The sequence below is a fragment of the Thalassophryne amazonica genome, chromosome 11 (genome assembly GCF_902500255.1).
Source record: "Thalassophryne amazonica chromosome 11, fThaAma1.1, whole genome shotgun sequence".
Classification (NCBI taxonomy): Eukaryota; Metazoa; Chordata; class Actinopteri; order Batrachoidiformes; family Batrachoididae; genus Thalassophryne; species Thalassophryne amazonica.
Window position 1 is genome coordinate 33,791,635 of NC_047113.1, and position 6,000 is coordinate 33,797,634.

General features: G+C 51.4%; 1 protein-coding gene across 1 annotated transcript in view; it reads right to left on the bottom strand.

The window, feature by feature from the left end:
- Positions 1–4,548, bottom strand: part of LOC117520243 (glutamic acid-rich protein-like) — a 29,753-nt gene extending 25,205 nt beyond the window's left edge. Inside the window, exon 1 of the mRNA XM_034181555.1 lies at positions 4,538–4,548. The gene's annotated coding sequence lies outside the window, so the exon portion shown is untranslated. The remainder of the gene's footprint in view (positions 1–4,537) is intronic.
- Between the last annotated feature and the right edge of the window lie 1,452 nt (positions 4,549–6,000).

A 6,000-nucleotide genomic window follows, 5' to 3' on the forward strand; every position in this document is an offset into this window, starting at 1 on the left:
TCAGTTAACCCACTCACCAAACCGGACCGGCAACCTTCGCTGGCGAATCGGCCTCCAACAGTTATGGCCCTGCTGACATTCCACCACCCCGCCCCCACTGTCCTGCAAGTCAAGGGGAGCAGCTGAGTCCGGAGGCAGGGTGGAGGGAATAGGTGTGGTGGCCATGGCTGGATCTGAAGAGTTGCAGTCGGGGGCCTTCCCAGCTGCGGTGTTGATGCTGTCGAACAGTTGAGTCAAACCAAGGGTATAGTCTGCAGGATCCTCGCTCAACGTCGGGGGTGACACCTCCACAGGTGCCCAGTGTTGTCCAGTAGGTCACGGCAGCGGTACGGCTTCAATTGATCGTGGTGAGCTACCTTCACTTTGGTCTTCGGGCCTTTCTGGATGTGATACACCAGATCGTCCAAATGCCCCAAGATGAAGTAAGGGCTCTCATAGGATGGCAGGAATTTCTTAACCCTGTTCCTGACTTTCCGGGTGCCCTTGATTAGATACCACACAGCGTCGCCAATCTGGTACTGTGTGCGGCAGCAGTTTTTGTCATATTGTTTCTTTGCACGTTGCACCGACTCACCAAGGACTTCCCTGGCAATTTGATGAGCTAGTTCCAGGCGCTCTCGGGTCTGTTGGACAAATTCGGGGACTGAGGGGGCTGTATCAGTGCTTGGGGGCAGGCCAGCCACCAGAGCCACCGGTTCGCTCACTTCCCGGCCAAACATCATGAAGTTGGGAGTGAAACCAGTTGCGCTGTGCTTTGTTGCTCTGTAGGCCATTACAGCATAGGGGATCATGAGGTCCCAGTCCCAATGGCAGCGCTCAGCCGTAGTGGCTAGTATCTTTTGCAAGGTGGCATTAAATCTCTCAACTTGGCCATCAGACTGAGGTCGAAAGGGTGTGGTGCATGTCTTCTCAATGCCGAACAATTTGCACATTTCCTGGAACACCTCTGATTTGAAATTTCGGCCTTGGTCACTGTGCAGTGTCTGTGGCACTCCATAACGGCACACCCACTCTGAGGCCAACACTCTGGCCACAGTCACAGCCTGCTGGTCAGGCAGGGGAAAAGCTTCCACAAACTTTGTGAAATAGTCCTGAATCACAAGCACAAATGAGTGTTTACGCTCTGTCTCATTCAATGGTCCCATGATGTCCAAGGCAATGCGTTCCATGGGGGCTCCAACTCTGACAGTGCCCATAGGTGCCTGCGGTGTCTTCCGGGGCCTGGCTTTGGCTGCACAGCTGATACAGGTACTGCACCAGAGGGTAACGTCCTCTCTCATTCTGTACCAGTAGTATCGGGTCTGCAGGCGAGCTACAGTCCTTTCCACCCCAAAGTGTCCCCCCACCTGCCCCTCATGCATCTGTCTCATGACATCTGATTGAAGGGCCTGAGGGAGTACAACCTGTGGGTAGAACTGGGTATCATCTAGGCAGTAGAAACGCCTGACCAGTATTCCATCTCTGATGTAGAGCCGCTTCCACTGGCTCCAATATGTCTTTGTGGCTGGGCTGTGCGCTGAGACTGTTAGCCAGGGTGGCTGTTCTTCACTGGCCTCCATCCATGCCCTGATAGGTGCAATATCTGGATCAGCCTTCTGAGCCTGCTGCAGCTCCTCTGCAGACCAACCACTGAACAGCTCAGAGTTATTCGCCTCAGACCTACAGATTCTTTCATGAAACCCAGAACCATGCACATCAGCTGGGATTTCCTTGTGTACCCCCACTGGATTTGCTACTGTGGGAGCTGTGGGTCCCTCTACCCCCACTGGGCTCAACATCACCTGGTTGATGTCAGAGTCCAAGTCGCACTGCACAGCTTGATGACTGACATTCTCCGAGTAAAGGGAAGGGTCTGGAAGCCTACATGGACAATACTGGCGGCATGGTCTCCTAGAGAGGCTATCAGCATTTGTGTGTGACCGGCCGGGGCGATGGACAATTTCCAAGTCATATTCGGCAAGCCTTTCCAACCACCTGGCAAGCTGTCCCTCAGGTTCTTTCAGCCTTGTGAGCCACCGAAGACTGCTGTGGTCTGTACGTACGATGGAGGGCCGCCCCAGGAGATACTGCCGAAAATGTCTTGTGAACTCCACCACGGCCAGCAGCTCACGCCGTGTGGTGCAGTAATTCCGCTCAGTTTTTGACAACTTGCGACTCCCATATGCTAATGATGCCCACATCGCTCGCATCAGTGTCCAGTATCATGTCACCTTGGCCAAGTGGATAGCCCAGGACAGGGGCTGTGGTCAGCCGGTGTTTGAGTTCATCAAATGCTGCCTGGCATTCTGCACTCCACTGAAACCAGGCATATTTCTTATTAAGGGCATGGAGGGGTTCAGCCACAGCAGCAAAGTCTTTCACAAAACGCCGATAGTATGAGGCAAGGCCTACAAACTGACGTACCTCCTGGGTTGATCGAGGTGTCGGCCACTCTTTCACCTTCTGGATCTTGCTGGGGTCAGTGGCTACACCATCCTCTGAAACGATGTGGCCCAAGTAGGTCACCTGCCGGCGGAAGAGACAACATTTGGCAGGTTTTAACTTGAGGTTGGCCTGGCGAAGACGGTCAAAAACCTGGCCTAAACGCTGCAACATCTCTGCCACATTCCTGCCCAGCACAATTATGTCATCCAAGTACACCAGGCAGGTCTCCCACTGCATACCAGTCAGGACACGGTCCATCAGCCGCTGGAATGTTGCTGGTGCATTGCACAGTCCAAACGGCATGACATTCCACTCAAAAAGTCCTTTCCTGGTGCAGAAGGTGGCTGCCTTACGTGCCCTGGGGGTCAACTCGACCTGCCAGTAGCTGGAAGCGAGGTCCAGTGTGCTGAACCATTTGGCGGGAGAGAGGGTGTCGAGTGTGTCTTGGATGCGGGGCAGCGGATATGCATCCTTGATGGTGGCGTCATTTAGGGCTCTATAGTCTATGCAGAGACGGTACGTCCCATCCTTTTTATGCACCATCACTATTGGGGAAGCCCAACTGCTATGGCTGCGGCGGGCCACTCCCGCCTCTAATCCGTCCTGAATTTGCTTGTCTGCACTTTGTTGTTTTTCAGCTGCCTTCCGACGTGGTGGCTGCTTAACTGGAGTGCCAGGTCGGGTTACAATGTCATGCTGCACCAGGCCGATGCAGCCAAAGTCACTGGGGCCAGTGGAGAACACGCTCGCATAAGTGCGTAGGAGCTGGGCTAGCTGGAGCTGCTCTTCTGGTTTAAGTTCAGTGGAGCTCTGGGCATGGAGCTCTTGTAGGTGTGAGGGAACAGCAATAGTGCAGCTGTCAGCTTGCTCAACCTGATCTGTGACTTCTGTGGGCTGTACAGCTTTGACAGGGTGGAGAAACCCCACAATGGCCCCTTTCTTTACCGCAACCGCGGTATTGCCAGGGTTAAAACAATGGAAGGGCACTGCTTTGGAGGGTTGAGCATCCACCAAGACATGGGCAACTAGCAGTTTATGTTTTTCAACAAAGCCTTTGGTGGGGCCCAGCATTACTTCCCCTCTAACTCGTTCCCCTTTGCAAGGGTGGCCTCGAACCAGATACTCTTGTCCAGGTTCTAGCACCACAGTTCGTGACACTCTTACTGCATTTGACCTTGTACCTTTTTCCCCTTGAAAATAAGGTATTGTCTCACCAAAGAGTACTATCTTCTGATTTTCATAGTCCAGATGTGCTTTGGCTTGAACCAAGAATGGGTGGCCCAGCAGAGCATCGTCAGTGGCTACATCAGCCACTAGAAAGTGCACACTCACTTCATGGCGGTTGATCTGTACAGGGATGTAAGCCTCACTGAGCACAGGCACATCACCAGGCCCGATACCAAGCAGAGTCTTTGTGATTGACGGCTGGAGTGGAGGCCGCTCGGCAGGGTGGAAGGCATTGTAATAGAACAGTGGTAGCACACTTTTCTGAGCCGCACTGTCCAGCACAGCACACACATCCAGGTTATGCACTCTCATGTGGATGCTCATTTCTTGACTTGGTGCTTTTAGGTGAAGCACAGCAGGGCTCTGGGTTTTGGGGGAACTTGTTGAAGCTTGGGCTTTGTTAGCGTTCTTTGGTGAGGGGCAATTTCTCCTCATGTGACCCCACCCTGAACAATTGTGACAACGAATCTCCTCCCAGTTCGTGTTTTTATGGGCTAGTGTTTGGGGCTGTTCCTCTAACAGTTTCTGTACCATTTCTGTATCTCCTACAGCATTAATGAAGACTTCAACACCAATGGAGTCCTGCTCAGTCTCAGTCCTGTTGTTGTAGGCTACGGACACTTTCTCATAGATGTCATCCCTCAAGACATGAAGAGCCTCACCCAGTTTGCGGATGCGCCGTCTCAGCTCGACAGCCACTGCAGCTGCATTCTCTGAAGAAGGGCCATATGCAGTCTCCATTTCCTCCACCAAGCGGCAGTAATCCCACTGTGATGAGCGGGGATTTCTGTGTACTACCACTCCTGCTGCACCCACCAGACAAAACTTTAGCTGGATGGCTTTAGTCTTTTCTGACCAGTAATTCGCTTTAGCACAACTTTCAAACCGGTGCAGGAACTCTTTCCATGGGGTGGTGCCATCATATTGACCGGGACGTAAGGTTGGAACTCGTTCTCTCTGATCGCAATCATCCTCACTTTCTGATGAAACCTGGTGATGTGCATGCCGAGACTGATGTGTACATGATTTTGGCCGCACAGATTTGGGTGAAAGGCTCTTTAGCTGCACAGTCTGACTGGGCTTTTGCTCTGGTGAAGGTTCACAGTCAAAGTCCAGTGGTATGTTACAGTACGGAGCCTGCGGCCCTGGGCCTGTGGGGCATGGGGGGTTACATGCAACTGGTGTACTCTGGCAGTACCTCCCCATATGGGAAGAAGGGAAAGGGTTTGCGTAGGCAGCAGTTGAAGGCGTAGCTGCATGCTGCATTTTGTGGTTATATGCATGGTGACATGGTGCTTTATTCTGTATATCACAGTCATGGAAACAGTACTTTTGGTCAGCGAAGGGGTTTGTGCTGGAAAACTGGGACACATGTGAAGTTTGTGTCCCTCCTTGCCTCATTTCAAATGGCTCCTCTTCACAGAAAAAGGGATTCACACTTCCAGGTCTCTCATTCAGCTCACCTACATTATCTTCTTGCTGTCCTCCAACTGCAGTCCCTGTCATGAACGGGTTGGAATAATTCATTTCATCCCTAGTAATGCGACTTGTGTTTGCATCAGCAGGCCGGCAGCTAGTGGCTACTGTTTTACTTAGCATCTTGGGCTTGCTAGTCAGATAGCAATTATTGTCCGTATCAGTTTGCTGTTCATCGCTCACCACTGCCGTCTTATGTAACTCCAAGGTCCCTTCATGGTCGCCAATGTTGAACTTTCCTACTCAGCCCCTGGACCGTGGTTCAGGAGCGTAGGGGAAAACATTTGGTTGTCCTCCAGGGCTGAACTACTGTAGCTTCAGGTTCAACAACCCAATCGACTCTGCACGGCAGCCAGTGAACAGACGGACGGACACACTTTACCCTTCTAAGCCTTATTTTTATTACGGCAGTTATTAACCGAACACTTCTTCCGCAAAGTCACACTTTTCTCTTTTTTTTTTGATATTTTTCTCTCTCCCTGCTAACCTGCTACGTTCCACACTCGTCTCCTCCCGCTCAGCCCGCCACACACGCACACACTGATGTCATCACAGCATGCAGAGCTCTCTCTCTTAAAGGGGAAGACTCCTCAGTATTAGCTGCTCTCATAACACTGAGTGACAAGTGAAGTCAGTTTTTTCCTATCAAAAGTAAATTTTGTGGATGTCAGTGTCTTTGTATTTATTTCTCACAACAGAGAAAAGTGGCCCAAAAATTGTTATTAGTTAGAAGACTACCCCGTCCAATGGATGAGCATGTGTTATGTCTTCTCCAGACTATCATCTATTTGATAACATGACTCATGTGTGTCACATGCACCAGGGGCACAGTCAATCAGTCTAGAAAGTGATTTACTAAGCCCCAGTATCACA